Source organism: Urocitellus parryii, chromosome 5, assembly GCF_045843805.1.
Source record: "Urocitellus parryii isolate mUroPar1 chromosome 5, mUroPar1.hap1, whole genome shotgun sequence".
Classification (NCBI taxonomy): domain Eukaryota; kingdom Metazoa; phylum Chordata; class Mammalia; order Rodentia; family Sciuridae; genus Urocitellus; species Urocitellus parryii.
In genome coordinates, this window is record NC_135535.1 from 100,864,842 (window position 1) to 100,882,140 (window position 17,299).

Sequence of the window (17,299 nt, forward strand, 5' to 3'; positions counted from 1 at the left end):
TCTATGATAAGCCACAGGCCAGCATCATTCTGAATGGAGAAAAATTGAAGGCATTCCCTCTAAGATCTGGTACAAGACAGGGATGCCCTCTCTCACCACTTCTGTTCAACATAGTCCTCGAAACACTGGCCAGAGCAATTAGACAGACGAAAGAAATTAAAGGCATAAAAATAGGAAAAGAAGAACTTAAATTATCACTATTTGCAGATGATATGATTCTATACCTAGCAGACCCAAAAGGGTCTACAAAGAAGCTATTAGAGCTAATAAATGAATTCAGCAAAGTGGCAGGATATAAGATCAACACGCATAAATCAAAGGCATTCCTGTATATCAGCGACAAATCCTCTGAAACGGAAATGAGGACAACTACTCCATTCACAATATCCCCCAAAAAAATAAAATACTTGGGAATCAACCTAACAAAAGAGGTGAAAGATTTATACAATGAAAATTACAGAACCCTAAAGAAAGACATAGAAGAAGACCTTAGAAGATGGAAAAATATACCCTGCTCATGGATAGGCAGAACTAACATCATCAAAATGGCGATACTACCAAAAGTCCTATATAAGTTCAATGCAATGCCAATCAAAATCCCAACAGCATATCTTGTAGAAATCGATAAAAGAATCATGAAATTCATATGGAATAATAAAAGACCCAGAATAGCAAAAACAATACTAAGCAGGAAGTGTGAATCAGGCGGTATAGCGATACCAGACTTCAAACTATACTACAGAGCAATAGTAACAAAAACAGCATGGTACTGGTACCAAAACAGGCGGGTGGACCAATGGTACAGAATTGAGGACACAGTAACCAATCCACAAAACTACAACTATCTGATTTTTGATAAAGGGGCTAAAAGCATGAAATGGAGGAAAGATAGCATCTTCAACAAATGGTGCTGGGAAAACTGGAAATCCATTTGCACCAAAATGAATCTGAATCCCTATCTCTCGCCGTGCACAAAAGTTAACTCAAAATGGATCAAGGAGCTTGATATTAAATCAGAGACATGGCATCTGATAGAAGAAAAAGTTGGCTACGACCTACATGCTGTGGGGTCGGGCTCCAAATTCCTCAATAGGACACCCATAGCGCTTGAGTTAACAAATAGAATCAACAAATGGGACTTACTCAAACTAAAAAGTTTTTTCTCAGCAAAAGAAACAATAAGAGAGATAAACAGGGAGCCTACATCCTGGGAACAAATCTTTACTCCACACACTTCAGATAGAGCCCTAATAACCAGAATATACAAAGAACTCAAAAAATTAGACAATAAGATAACAAATAACCCAATCAATAAATGGGCCAAGGACCTGAACAGACACTTCTCAGAGGAGGACATACAATCAATCAACAAGTACATGAAAAAATGCTCACCATCGCTAGCAGTCAGAGAAATGCAAATCAAAACTACCCTAAGATACCATCTCACTCCAGTAAGACTGGCAGCCATTAGGAAGTCAAACAACAATAAGTGCTGGAGAGGATGCGGGGAAAAGGGCACTCTTGTTCATTGCTGGTGGGACTGCAAATTGGTGCAGCCAATTTGGAAAGCAGTATGGAGATTTCTCGGAAAGCTGGGAATGGAACCACCATTTGACCCAGCTATTCCCCTTCTCGGTCTATTCCCTAAAGCCCTAACAAGAGCATGCTACAGGGACACTGCTACATCGATGTTCATAGCAGCTCAATTCACGATAGCAAGACTGTGGAACCAGCCTAGATGCCCTTCAATAGATGAATGGATAAAAAAAATGTGGCATTTATATACTATGGAGTATTATTCTGCAGTAAAAAATGACAAAATCATAGAATTTGGAGGAAAATGGATGGCATTAGAGCAGATTATGCTAAGTGAAGCTAGTCAATCTTTAAAAAACAAATACCAAATGACTCCTTTGATATAAGGGGAGTAAACAAGGACAGGGTAGGGACGAAGAGCTTGAGAAGAAGATTTACATTAAACAGGGATGAGAGGTGGGAGGGAAAGGGAGTGAGAAGGGAAATTGCATGGAAATGGAAAGCGATCCTCAGGGATATACAAAATGTCATATAAGAGGAAAGGAGGGGCAAGACAAGATAATACAAATGGAAGAAATGATTTACAGTAGAAGGGGTAGAGAAAGAAAAGGGGAGGGGAGGGGAGGGGAGGGGGGATAGTAGAGAATAGGACAGACAGCAGAATACATCAGACACTAGAAAGGCAATATGTCAAGCAATGGAAGGGAAACTGATATGATACAGCAATTTTTATATGGGGTAAAAGGGGGAGTTCATAATCCACGTGAATCAAACTGTGTAATATGATGTATTAAGAACTATGTAATGTTATGAACGACCAATAAAAAAAAATGTGGCATTTATACACAATGGAGTATTACGCAGCACTAAAAAATGACAAAATCATAGAATTTGGAGGGAAATGGATGGCATTAGAGCAGATTATGCTAAGTGAAGCTAGCCAATCCCAAAAAACAAATGCCAAATGTCTTCTTTGATATAAGGAGAGTAACTAAGAACAGAGTAGGGAAGAAGAGCATGAGAAGAAGACTAACATTAAACAGGGATGAGAGGTGGGAGGGAAAGGGAGAGAGAAGGAAAATTGCATGGAAATGGAAGGAGACCCTCAGGGTTATACAAAATTACATACAAGAGGAAGTGAGGGGAAAGGGAAAAACAATACAAGGGGGAGAAATTAATTACAGTAGAGGGGGTAGAGAGAGAAGAGGGGAGGGGAGGGGAGGGGAGGGGGGATAGTAGAGGATAGGAAAGGCAGCAGAATACAACAGACATGAGTATGTCAATATGTAAATCAATGGAAGTGTAACTGATGTGATTCTGCAATCTGTATACGGGGTGAAAATGGGAGTTCATAACCCACTTGAACCAAAGTGTGAAATATGATATATCAGGAACTATGTAATGTTTTGAACAACCAATAAAAAAAATTAAAAAAATTTTAAAAAATAGAATCCTATTCTAAGTCCTGTTCTTGTTCTATGTATTCTATGTGGGGAATTTTATCCATCCCATAGATAAAATCCTCCCAATATAAAGATTATTACCAGATTTGTTATCTCCAGCAATGATCTCTTTCCTGAGTTTTAGCCTGTCAGGTCCTACTCAGTGAAACATCCACAGGCATATCATGTTCAGACAATACTCATGATTTCAGACACACACCCCCAAACCTCCTTGATGTCCCTCCTATCAACAACAACAAAAAATCATCACAATATACCCAACCAAGTAAAATAAAGATCTGGAAATTATTCTTAATTTCTTTTGTCCCTTTCCATCCTAAACATCCAAGAGGGATGTAATTATTAATTACATACAAGAGGAAGTGAGGGGAAAGGGAAAAATAATACAAATAAAAATAATACAAATATTAATAATTAATAATTCACCATGTAACATTGACTTTTCTTCTTCCAGGAAAACATGCAACATATCTAAATTAAACAAGCCTTCAATCGAAGTCTCACTGCTTTTAGTCATTCACTCAAACTACCAAACCTGATTACTTTCTTTCATTGCTTAAGTCTTCCCACAATATGCTCTAAGTTCCTTGCCACAGATTTTTTTATTTTTAAGCTCTGTTCTAATTCAACATGAACTGTATCTATGGTCTTCATCACTGTCCTGTAAAATTTAAAACATTGACCACATTGTTCATTGATATGTTCCAAAAGTATGTGTATCAAAAAGTTAAGAAAGCCGTGGGTGTAATCACGGGGGCATGAATTAGCAGTTCTTGCATGCTTTCTTGGTAAATAAGAGGTTATGATTCTCTATTGTTAGATTCACAATCTAAAGTTTTGCTTAAACTATATTTACAGTATAATTGGCCTAGAATGATGGCAGGGTTAGTTGATAGAATGGCAAGTGGGAAGAGGTGAAGAAATATAAGTGTATTTTCTCGTGTGAAAGAAGGATTAATATTTAATGTATGGTACGTAAATTTTCCTCGTTGTGTTATAATTAGTATATATAATGAGTAGAGGGCTGTGATTAATATATTTAGTCCAGTTAAGATAATTGTTATATTTGATCAAGTGAATGATGCTATAACAATGAATAATTCACCGATTAGGTTAATAGAAGGTGGGAGGGCTAGATTAGTTAGGGTAGCTAGAACTCATCATGTTGCTATAAGGGGAAGGATAGATTGCAAGCCTCGGGCTAGTGTTATAGTTCGATTGTGAATTCGTTCATAATTGGTGTTTGCTAGACAGAATAGCATAGAAGATGTAAGTCCGTGGGCAATTATTAGTGCTGTGGCTCCTATAAAACTTCAGGGAGTTTGAATCATGATTGCTACAATTACTAGTGCTATATGACTTACTGAAGAGTAGGCGATGAGAGATTTTAGGTCTGTTTGTCGTAGGCAAATTGAGCTTGTTATGATTATTCCTCATAGCGATAATATGATAAAAGGGTAGGCTATGTTACATGTAATGGGATGAAGTAAAGTTGAAATTCGAATTATTCCGTATCCACCGAGTTTTAGCAGGATAGCGGCTAAAACTATAGAACCAGCAATAGGAGCCTCAACATGGGCTTTTGGTAATCAGAGGTGGAGGCCGTATAGAGGTATTTTAACTATAAAAGCCATAATACATGCTAGTCACAGAATGTCATTTGTTCAGGATATAGGAAGATTAGGTGATTGGTATATTGATATAATAAAATTTAAGGATCCTGTAGATTTTTGGATATAAATTAATGCTACTAGCAAGGGTAACGAGCCGACCAGGGTATAAAATAGGGTATAAAAGGGTATAAAGGGTATAAAGATTTATTAGTCTTGCCTAATAAATATTTGATGAGTGAATAGAAGAACAAATATAATTATTATAATAGCATAATTTGGAGATTAAAAAAAAACAATTTCAGGAGTTGGTGAGACCTCTCTAATGATTGGTTGGAGCTTTCGTAGGCAAAGCAATGAGATATAGAAATTTTATTTTCTCTTCCATCCTTGTGGTTCCCACCCTGCATCACTTCCCCACCACTATCTTTGTTTTCATTAGCTTTCACTTACTATTTCTCTTCCTCAGGAATTTTTTTTTTTTTTTGAGGAAAGTGGCTGGGGAGTTCCTCATAATATTTTTTATTTTGATGTTTGATTGGAACATCAAGATGATGCAACATTCTAGAGCAAGGTACTCAGGACTTGCTGTGCCCAAGGAATGGATAAAGGAAAAAGCTCTATTTATTCTTTGTGATTTGATGCACAGATGAAAAACTTAACACACAATAGTAGAAGATGGCCATTAATAATCACGTCCTAGTCTTCCAGCATTTCTGTAAGCAGATGACATCTTCAGTTTTCTAGCTCTTGTAGCTTTTAACCTTGAAACATCAACGAGGCATATGTCCAGGATTATTTTAAAAGACTGTCAAATTCCTTTTCTCCTAGTTCATCCATTTTCACTGTCTCTTGGTCCCAAATTTATTTGAATGATTTCCTTTCAGGATTCTCTGCTATTGCTCACTGGGGTGCTGTGCATTATCCCCATGTTTTGTAGGCTGGTTAGGAGAGGGAGCTTGGGAAGGGTGTGCCACCATGGGGAGGTTGTGAGTCACAGGGATGCCTCCAGGGATGATCCCTTCCATGGCTGCAGGCAGTCCTCCCAGAGCCATGCCTACTATGCCCTGCAGATACCTGTATGTAGCACCATTGAGCTCAGGATGAATTGCTTGCTGGTTTATTACTGACCAAGGAGCTGATGTGACAAAGAATTCCTTGTTGACGCAATTTCTTAAGCTTTCTGGGATGCGACCTGTGATTGCTCTGCAGATCTCCGTGGCAGCTACCCCTCTCATCTCTAGTAATGCTTGTTCACTATACCGGGCCTTGTGGGAAGTACAGATGAGATTTGGTGCATCTTTCAAAGGACCCTGAACAAAGCTCATGAACATCAGGGCTGCCTCTCAGACCTTGCCCTCCATGAGGGCCTAGGCCAGGCAACTGTGGGCTGCATTAACAAGGAATGCCACTTGCCTCATCTGCTTTATAGTAAAGTCATTAATGAGGTGGCTGTGTGTTCCTTGAGATTGCAGTGCAAGGAGACATAGTCCCTCTGATACAGCAAGTCGTGCAGGGTGTAGATCTTCTGCCCGCCCAGGGACCACTCTATCCCATCCTGCAAGAAAGAGTCATAAAATATAATGCTGAATCCAAAGGCCTTGGCTTGATCAGCAACAGCCTGCCCCTACGACTGAAGCTGATGAGGCCCAGGGTCTCCCCAGGGATTCGAGCTGTTCTTAAGGCCACTTCATGGGTCTGTTGCACACTCTGTAACCATGTGCCTTCCTGCAGTGCCCCTCAGGAATGTTTTTATAGGATCTCTGCAAAAATGAAAAGCCCACTTGATCTTGAAGGAAAATGTTAATGCACTTCCAGACAGTACATTAACATACTGAGGAATTAAGATGTGTCCCAAATCTTGATCAGTTCAGCCCCAGAAACAATCACCTTTAGCTGTACAAAATCTCTTCAGCTTATTCGTACACAATAATGTCAGAAAAGTTTAGTGGGCACTGCTCTAATGAAGGAGCTGCACACACAGCAACATGTAACAGGAAATAGTTTATTAGTCTGCCCATTATCCACAACCAGCCCCCTTTACTATTTATGTAAAGAGCCATAAAAATAGCCACTTAAATGGCTATTTTGTCAGAGAAGGAGAAGGTGAACATGCCTATATGGAGAATGTTACCAGTTTCTAGTGGGTAGAAGCAGAAACTGCTAAATATCTTACAACCCGCCACAGGGAAGATTTACCTAGCCCAATAGTGCTGAGGTTGAGAAAGCCTGCTCCAAGCCAAATGAAGTAAATTCTACCTGTACTATGGATTTCCATTCCCTGCAGCCTTTACCACCACCAACAGCAGCTACTCTGGTACCACTCCTGAGCCTGTAGGATTTATCTTGTATTATCATGAGGCCATCAGTGAGATCAATGACCCTTACAGGAAATTCTTGCTGAATTCTACACTCTGTTTGGAGGCCTTGGGTGGATCTTCCTGTTTCCACAGAACACTGTCTTAAATAAATCCCTCTGGATTTGAGAGATTTCTGGGACTAGATAGACTGTGAGGAGGAAGACCCCACATTCCCTGTTCTCTTGCACTTTCTCCCCACACCATGGGGAAAGGTAGACATGCTCTGCCTTATCCTAATTCTTTTTGCACTTCTGCCTACAGTTGACTCTGTCCATGGAAAACTGTAAGTACTACCCACGGCCCTTCTATATCATCTCCTCTTTGTTGAATCATCACCATTCCATTGCCATTTCCTCCCTAAAATCTCTAGCTATACCTTTTTTTCTTTTAACTGACAAATAACCATTGTATTATGTGTAGAGTAAAATGTGATGTTTTGATACATGTGGACAATGTGGCAATAAACATAGCTATCACCTCACTTAGTTATCATTTTTTGTGGTAAGACATTTAAAATTTACTCTTTTAAACAATTTTGAAATATATGGTATATTATAATTAACTCTAGTCACTCTTTGTGCAACAGATATCCCAAACATATTCATCCTCAATTTTGTAAGCGTGGACCAACATTTCCCCATTCCCTACCTCCTCACCCAGTCTCTGGTAACCACCATTCTACTCCTTCCATCCGTGTTCCTGAATGTCCCTTCCAAATTTAATATTATATGAGTCTACATAGTCCTTTTCCCAACTCTTATTAATTACTGTGACTAAAGTTAGATATTATTTGATTTAGGAAGACTACCTTCTCATAGTCTGTCACTGAGACCTAAACTTCCAGTGTTCAAGAGCTATTCTTTGTGTTGAAGTCATCTAAACACAGTAATTTTAAAACCAAATATTTAAATTGTTGACACTCATGATTGAATTATGTGTTAAGACTAGAGCTGCAACTTGAGGCAGGTAAGACTTTGGGCAGGTTAGACTTCTTTGAGCCTGTCTCTGTGTCCATGAAATGACACTATCATGTATGTGTGCTGTTGTTAGGATCAAAGTGCCTGGAAAAATATGAGGTCCCAATACAGCTTATTATTGGTGTCAAAAATAAACACACATTATCAATAACTTTGCTATCACATTACTTTTCTCTTTGCTATAATCAGAAAAACAAGAATATTTGACTTTAAAGCAGGCAAAAAAAAGAAAATAATCTGGTGATATTTAGCATACTTCAGAGATAGCAATGATGTGCTGAATTATGGACAACTTGGGGACAAAACCTCTCAGATACTAGGAAGGGGTTGGAGAATAACCACTGAAGAAAAACTCACCATTTCTCAGTTGTGAATTGGGTTAATGATAAAACTCTGAACTGAACATTTAATGTTATAAATCTAGGAATGAGGAGAATCTGAAAATAAAAAGGGCATTGGGTTATTTTTCAAGAATTAAACATGGCAATTGAGAATAATCTTCTTGGAATGTTTTAATGCAGAAAATAATTATTCCTTTCATATTTTACTTTTTAAAAAATTAAATTTAGCAAAAATGAAGTTCAGGAGTTTGAGTGCTAAAGGTTTAGTAAGGGAAGCACATAAAACTATCATGTCATTAGAACCTACCTTGAGTGGGATATCACTGACTAAGCTGAATTATTGCCAGTACCAAGAAAGAAATAGGACAATTTTCTTGTCACTAGCCATAATATTGTGCTGTCAACCTACCTTCTCAGGGGAAGAACAAAGGATGGTAATACTTGTGATGGGAAACCACAGTCATGGACAATGATGTCCTCGACTGACCTGAATGCCTTCCTTTCCAGGTAGTATATGGTGCTGGTCTCCTCCCATGTCCACACCTGAAATCTCCTTTACTAGGAATACAAACTACCTATCCCAGTTTTATGTTCTTTAACCATACATACATATTCCTAATTGGAGAGGCAGGGAGATTAGTTTTCAGTATCAGAGAATTATTCTAGAAAGACATCACTAGTTTTCAAAGAAAAACCTAGAGAGAATATTTACCCTGACAAACGAACAAAATATAGATTTTTCTACCCAAAAATGGGAGAGAGGGCATACTTAAGTTTATGCTAATATTCTATTTAATTCTCACATATTCCTATGATTCAGAGAAAGTATGCGTTACTTTCTAAAGAAGAAGAGTTTCTATTAAGAAGGTTCAAACTGAAATAATACCAGAACTAATAAGGCCTTTATCTTTCACATGTAATTGACACCCTGAGTAAACTTCTAGTTTTTTTCTTTGGGAAACCCATCCTCAAGACGTATTCTTATCATCATTAGTGTATAATGTTTTTTCCTCTTCCATGGTTTTCAGGGTTGGATTTACTTTTTAATTAAGGTGATATTTAATCTACAAAGTTGATCATGCTTCCATTGCTACTACTGAGCCACAAGAAATTTGGTTTCTATTTATTACAATTCTTTATGACTTACTATCCTTTACCTTTTACTCGGGTAATAATTCATGGAACCCCCACCTACCTTCTTGTGATGTAATAGGAGGACAGGTGAGGAATAAATGCTAAGGCCTCCAGAGGGAGACATGATAAAGGCTCTCATGACCTTTTGTGTTCTCAGCTACCAAGAGCCTCGCTTTTTTTTTTTCCCCTTATTTTTTAAATGTCTTGTTAGTTCTAATTAGCTATACATGACAATAGAAAGCTCTTTAATTCATTGTACACAAATGGAGCAGAATTTTTCACTTCTCGGTTTGTATTTGAAGTAAAGTCACCTTTTGAGGAGGAAGCATTCCACTCTATTCAAATAAAAGGATCAACCTATGAATTCAGAAAAAGCCCACAGTGTTGGTAAAGAGCACAGAAAGCACTTGTTTTTGTCCAGTCAGACAAGCCCATGTATGAGTCGGGACAGTCAGGTATGAAGCTCCGTGTGGGCCAACTCCAGAAATGAGGAGATGTGCTCCTTAGCATGTTACTCAAAAGGCCTGGATTTCTGGATCTCACTAGGACATTTTCTTTCTTTTAGATAAGTTTTGAATTGTCTGTGTGGATAGAACTTTGCACCCAGTGCATGCATTGGTGAGTCTTTTATATTGTGTGGCAATGGTTTGAGTAGCAGTATGGAGCAAGGAAAGGTTGACTATATGGGATTTTTGCTTCAACTAACCTGAAATCAGCAGCAGTAACCCAGGGAACCATATTGCTATAGAGGAAATACCAAAAAATAAATTTGTTTCTTCTACATTTTTTAATCAGATATCAAGCAATATTAATCATTTAGAAAAATCTATAACAAAACAGTGAGGGACATATTCACATAATAAAAGACATGTTTGGCCCCTGACATGATTTCAGTTGTTTTTTTTTTTTTTCAGTACTGGGAATTGAACCCAGGGCCTCCCACATGCTAAGGTAAGTGCTCTATCACTGAACCTCACTCTCAGCCCATCGCCTCTTTGATATTATTTAATAACATAAATCCTCAAAAACTTTGTACCTCTTTTTATAGTTCCATTTAAACTTGTATAAAACTGTATTAGACTAGTTGTTTCTTCCTTAAAATGAATATATTGTGGAGACATGTTATTGCTGTATATCTTACTCCAAAGACTCAGAAATGCACTAAAGGTCAGTGTTTTAAATCAAATTACACCTAAGAGAGCTTCTTTTTTTATTTATTTATTTTAATTTTAACTTGTTATATATGACAGCAGAATGCATTACAATTCATATTACACATACAGACCACAATTTTTAATATCTCTGATAGTACACAAAGTAGAGTCACATCCTTCGTGTCTTCATACATGTACTTAGGGTAATGATGAGCATTGCATTCCACCATCTTTCCAATCCCTATGCTCTCTCCATTCCTCTCACTCTCATTTTCCCCTTTGCCCTATCTAGAGTTCATTTAATCCTCCCATCCCCCAAACTCGCAGCATATTATGGATTACCATCCTTAAATCAGAGAAAACATTCGGAATTTGTTTTTTTGGGATTGGCCAACTTCACTTAGCATTATGTTCTCCAGCTCCATCCATTTACCTGCAAATGCCATGATTTTATTCTCTTTTAATGCTAAATAATATTCCATTGTATGTATATACCACATTTTCTTTATCCATTCATCTATTGAAGGGCATCTAGGTTGGTTCCACGGTTTAGCTATTGTAAATTGTGCTGCTATTTGATGTGGTTGTGTCCCTGTAGTATGCTGTTTTTAAGTTCTATGGGTAGAGACCGAGGAGAGAGATAGCTGGGTCAAATGGTGGTTCCATTCCCAGTTTTCCAAGGAATCTCCATACTGCTTTCCATATTAGCTGCATCAATTTGCAGTCCCACCAGCAATGTATGACTGTGCCTTTTTCTCCACATCCTCACCAACACTTATTGTTGTTTGTATTCTTAATAGCTGCCATTCTGACTGGAGTAAGATGAAATCTTAGAGTAGTTTTGATTTGCATTTCTCTAATTGCTAGAGAAGATGAATATTTTTTCATTTATTTGTTGATAAAAGCAGTCATGAAATTCATGTGGAAAAATAAGAGACTCAGAATAGCTAAAGCAATTCTTAGCAAGAAGAGTGAAGCAAGTGGCATCACTATACCAGACCTTAAACTACACTACAGAGAAATAGTAACAAAAACAGAATGGTACTGTAACCCCAATAGCTTGTAGGCCAATGGTACAGGATAGAGGACACAGAGACTAACTCACATAATTACAGTTATCTTATATTAGACAAAGGTGCCAAAAACGTACATTGGAGAAAAGATAGCCTCTTCAATAAATGATGCTGGGAAAACTGGAAAGCCATATGCAACAAAATGAAATTAAACCCTTATCTCTCACCATGCACAAAACTCAACTCAAAATGGATTAAGGACCTAGGAATTAAACCAGAGACACTGCATCTATTAGAAGAAAAAGTAGGCCCAAATCTCCATCATGTCAGATTAGGCCCTAACTTCCTTAATAAGACTCCTTTGGTGCAAGAATTAAAATCAAGAATCAATAAATGGGATGGATTCAAACTAAAAAGTTTCTTCTCAACAAAAGAAACAATCTGTGAGATGAATAGAGAACCTACATCTGGGTGCAAATCTTTACCCCTCACACATCAGATAGAGCACTAATCTGTAGGGTATATAAAGAACTCAAAAAAGCTAAGCACCAAAAAAAAAAAAAAAAACAAATAACCCAATCAACAAATGGGCCAAGGACCTGCACAGACACTTCTCAGAAGATGATATACAATCAATCAACAAATATATGAAAAAATGTTCATCATCACTAGCAATTAGAAAAATGCAAATCAAAACCACTCTAGGATTTCATCTCACTCCAGTCAGAATGTCAGCTATTATGCATACAAACAACAATAAGTGTTGGCGAGGATGTAGGGAAAAAGGTACACTCATAACACTGCTGGTGGGACTGTAAATTGGTACAGCCAATATGGAAAACAGTATGGAGATTTATTGGAAAACTGGGAATGGAACCACAATTTGACCAAGCTATCCCTCTCCTCGTTCTCTACCCAAAGAATTTAAAAACAGCATTCTACAGGGACACAGCCACATCAATGTTTATAGCAGCACAATTCACAATAGCTAAACTGTGGAACCAACCTAGATGCCCTTCAATAGATGAATGGATAAAAAAATGTGGCATATATACATAATGGAATATTATTTAGCATTAAAAGAGAATAAAATCATGGCATTTGCAGGTAAATGGATGGAGATAGAGAAGATAACGCTAAGTGAAGTTAGCCAATCCCAAAAAAACAAATGTCAAGTGTTTTCTTTGATATAAGGAGGCTGACTCATAGTGGAATAGGGAGCAAGAGCATGGGAGGAATAGATGAACTCCAGATAGGGCAGAGGGGTTGGAGGGAAAGAGAGGGGGCATGGGTTATAAATGATGGTGGAAAGTCATGATCATTATTATCCAAAGTACATGTATGAAGACATGAATTGGTGTAAATATACTTTGTATATAACCAGAGATATGAAAAATTGTGCTCTATATGTATAATAAGAATTGTAATACATTCCGCTGTCATATATAAATTTAAAAAATAGAAAAAAAATAAAAGTGCATTTATAAAACAATTGGCCTTAGGAAATAGACATTACACATAATTATTTATGCATTTGATTTGTTTGTTTATCAAAGTACTGGAATATCTGAAAAATTGTCCCTGAAGCTCCCACCAAAAGTAGTGAAAGATAGGGCTGGGGTTGTGACTCAGTGATAGAGCACTCATCTAGCATGCATGAGGCAGTGGGTTTGATCCTCGGCACCACATAGAAAATAAAGTTAAAAATAAAAAAGGTATTGTGTCCACTTATAACTAAAAAATAAAATTTTAAATTAAAAAAAGTAGTGAAAGATTCAGCCAGAGCCTATTTCTCTGCTTTGGGTGACTCATTCAGCTCCTGGAGGACTTGAAACAATGGGCACTGCTACAACCCATTGGCCTGCCACATCTATTTTGTTTGTTTGTTTCTAAGTAGAACTTTTTAATTGCATTTCACCTCTTTAACACTTTTCTAATACCTCTGTGTCCTTAGTATACACTTAGGTTTCAAAATATTTGACCCTACATTCAAATTAAAATTCCTTCACATAGCTGGGCACTGGGGTGTATGCCTATAATCCCAGCAGCTCAGGAGGCTGAGGCAGAAGGTTTGCGAGTTCAAAGCCAGCCTCAGTAAAGTAGCAAGGCACTTAGGAACTCAGTGAGACCCTGTCTCTAAACAAAAATATTTTTAAAAGGGATAAGGATGTAGTTCAATGGTTGAGCACCCCTGGGTTCAATCTTCAGTATCAAAAAAAAAAAATCTTCACATGAGCTATATTTTAGAAGTGACTCTAAGTAAATTGCTGTTTTGTTCTTGAAGATAATAGTCGTTCTGATGTCTTGTCTCTCATTTTCAGGTGACATTAGGTTCTGCCATAAAAAATACACAAAATCTTCTCCAGATGCCCTATGATTGTGTAGAATAGAACGTGGTCCTTTTTGCTCCTGACATGTATGTACTGAAATATCTCAATGAAACCCAACAGCTGACCCAGGAGATAAAATCTAAAGCCATAGGTTATCTCAGTGTTGGTAAGTAAGAGACAGAAAGTTTACTTTGCTGTTATAAATGTTCTTTCCACAAATAAAATTACCTTTCAGTGGGAAAGACCTCTCAGTGGCATAGTGATGACTCTTTTGGAGGGTCCTGCATGCAGAAGCAGCCACATCAGTGGCTCTGTCTGGCTTCTCCATCATCAACCTCTACATATAGGGATCCGTCTTATTCTGATGTATCATTGATACTTCATTAAACATCTAAAAACTTTCTGTTCCAGGTTATCAGAAATAACTAAAATACAAACATCAAGATGGCTCCTACAGCACCTTTGGGGATCAAAATGGCAAGAATCAAGGCAATATTTAGTAAAAAAAAAAAAAAAAAAGACTTTCTACAACCCTTGTTCTTCAAGGCAACCCTGTAATCTAGATATTAAGAACCTCATTTTATAGAAGCAGAAACTGATATCTAGGACTATTAAATAAATGTCCCTAGGTTGCACAATAATTTGCATAACTAAGATTACCTCAAGGTTTATCTGCATTGACTCCCAATTTTTTTTCAAAGATTCATCATAAATAAAAATTTTAGGTACTTAAGTTATTTTCCAGAATCCAGAGGTGCTAGAAACTAAGACTAGAAAATATATATACCTCTATATATATAGAGAGAGAGATAGAGATAGATATATAGATATATAGATATAGATATATACAGATATATATTGATATATTAATATGTAATTTTATATAACTTATATATTTTTATATATAATCTACCTTGAATTTAATAACACAATATTCTTCTGAGATAAAACACACAAGCAAACAATAGATAATAAATGAAAATGAGATTAGTAGAAGAGGGAAAGGGAAAGAATTTAGTATTTTGAGACAAAAACACAGACAAGAGGTTAGTAGATATAACAAGTGTCCAAACAGATGAAGTTTCTCATCTGTAAAAGAAAATCAGTAAAAGGGAGAAACCCTACCATGAGAGCACAAGTGTCTTAGTCAATTACCAGAGTAATAAAGAAGAAACCTAAATCCCTGAGGCAATGAGAAAGTAAACCAGAAAAGCACTTGAAACCACTTGGTAGTAAATTAATGGTAGGTACATCCCAAAGGCTTTGGAGTATCAAAGGGTGATCCCCCAATTCTAAGTACTCAGAATTCCTCATACTGACTCAGAAGTGTTGAGAGGACCCTCATGAAGCCTGTGCATATGAATATGCTCCAAGAAAACAAATATCTCTATCACCCCACTTTTGGTCTTTCATCAGGCTTACAGTTTTTGTGCTCAAGAATCTTGCCCAAGCTTAAGACTTCATCTTTATCAGTGAAATGCACATTACCCAATCCCTCACCTGGTTCTCCAAGAAGCAGAAGACCAATGGCTGTTTCAAGAACTCTGGATCACTATTCAATAATGCTATGAAGGTGATTTCTTCTGTGAGCTAGTCACAAACACAATGACTCACTAACTCTTGATAATTTTTCTAAGAATGAAGATACATAAGAAGAAGGGAGAAAAGAATTCCAAAATAAAAAGACTGAACAATATGCAAGGGCAACAGGTAGGAAAATAAATCCATATACTATTGAAGAGAAAGAAATGGAACCTAGGTTGATAATATACTTTATACAATGAGGATGTAGTTAAGAAGAATTTCCAAAGAATCACAGAAGTGTAAAGATTGGCCATGAAAAGAGAAAAACATCTTAAAACGTTTCCTAAAGTGGAATTGATCTCTTTCTCTGTTTTATATTTACAGGGTGGAATAAAAGATGGAGTCACCCTCTCTGCCTATATCACCACTGCCCTTCTGGAGATTTCACTCCCAGTCACTGTATGTACAATATTACTTCTCCATCTTCCCAGACTACTATGAAATCTTTTGACCTGTGGCTACACCACTCCTCCACATGCCAAATAACTTTCTGCATTTTCTAAATTCCATCAGGAAGGGGCACTTGGGTTGGGGATTGTAGCTCAGTGGTAGAGTGTCTTGCCTAGCAATGCATGAGGTTTAATTCCTAGCATCAAAAAGAAAGAAAAGAAAAAAGGATCTGTCCAATAAAAATGTGCATGTGTTCCAAAACTAACCCAAAACAAATGTCCTCTAACTGTTCTTATCAGCTTATATTTTAAATAAAAAATAATTTTTAAAAAGGAGTGATTTCCAGCATACTATGGGGATACAGATACATGAATATTTATAGCAGTGCACCTCATAATAGCCAAGTTATAAAACCATCCCAAGTGCCTTTCAATAGATTAATGGATAAAGAAAATATGGTATATACAGCCAAAAAGAAAGATGAAATTTTGTCATTTTCTGGTAAATGAATGGAAATGAGGAGCATCATGCTAAGTGAAATAAGCCAGACTCAGCAAATGAGAAGTTAAATGTATTCTCTCCTATGTGAAAGCTAGAGCAAAGTCAGAGGGAAAAGGAGGAGGGGCAGATATCACAAGGATAGAGGGAATACCAGTGAAGTAGAAGAAGGAGAGTGAGGAGGGGGTAAGATGAATCAGAAAGGGGAGGAAATGTGGGATGAATTTGACAAAATTACACTGTGTACATATACAGATATACCACCGTGAATTTCACCTTTATGTATATCAATAAAGCACCAACTGAAAATAAATAGATAAATAGAAGGAAGATCAACAGAAAAAGATGAAGAAAAGGAGGGTGAAGAGGAGGAGAGAGAAGTACTAAGGAATGAAATGGAGCAAATTAAAGTTCATACATGTATGATTTATCAAAATAAATCCCACTATTACATGTCACTACAATGTACTAATATAAGCACTTAAAAAAAAAAAAGGCTGGAGTTGTGGCTCAGTGGTAGACAGCTTGCCTAGCATGCATGAGACACTGGGTTCGATCCCCAGCATCACATAAAAAAACTAAATAAACAAACAAACAAAAAGGAATGATTTCTTGTGGAAACAGTGGTATGTGTCTATAATCCCAGTGACTCAGGAGGCTGAGGAAGGAGGACCACAAGTTTGAGGCCAGCCTCAGCAATATAGCAAGAACCTAAGCAACTTAGTGAGACCATGTCTCAAAATAAAAAATAAAAAAGGGCTGAGGATATAGCTCAGTGGTAAAGCACCCTTGAGTTCAATCCCCAGTACCAAAAAAGGACTGATTTCTAAAATGGTGGTCAAAGAGAGACTGCATGGATGGAGATAGATGATAGATGACAGATAAGTAGAGAGAGAGATTGATTGATTG

The 17,299-nt window shown here is 37.2% G+C and overlaps 1 pseudogene; it reads right to left on the reverse strand.

Annotated features, from left to right (window-relative positions):
* Positions 1-5,505: 5,505 nt before the first annotated feature.
* On the reverse strand, positions 5,506-14,246 carry LOC113175125 (C-terminal-binding protein 2 pseudogene; annotated as a pseudogene).
* Positions 14,247-17,299: the final 3,053 nt, after the last annotated feature.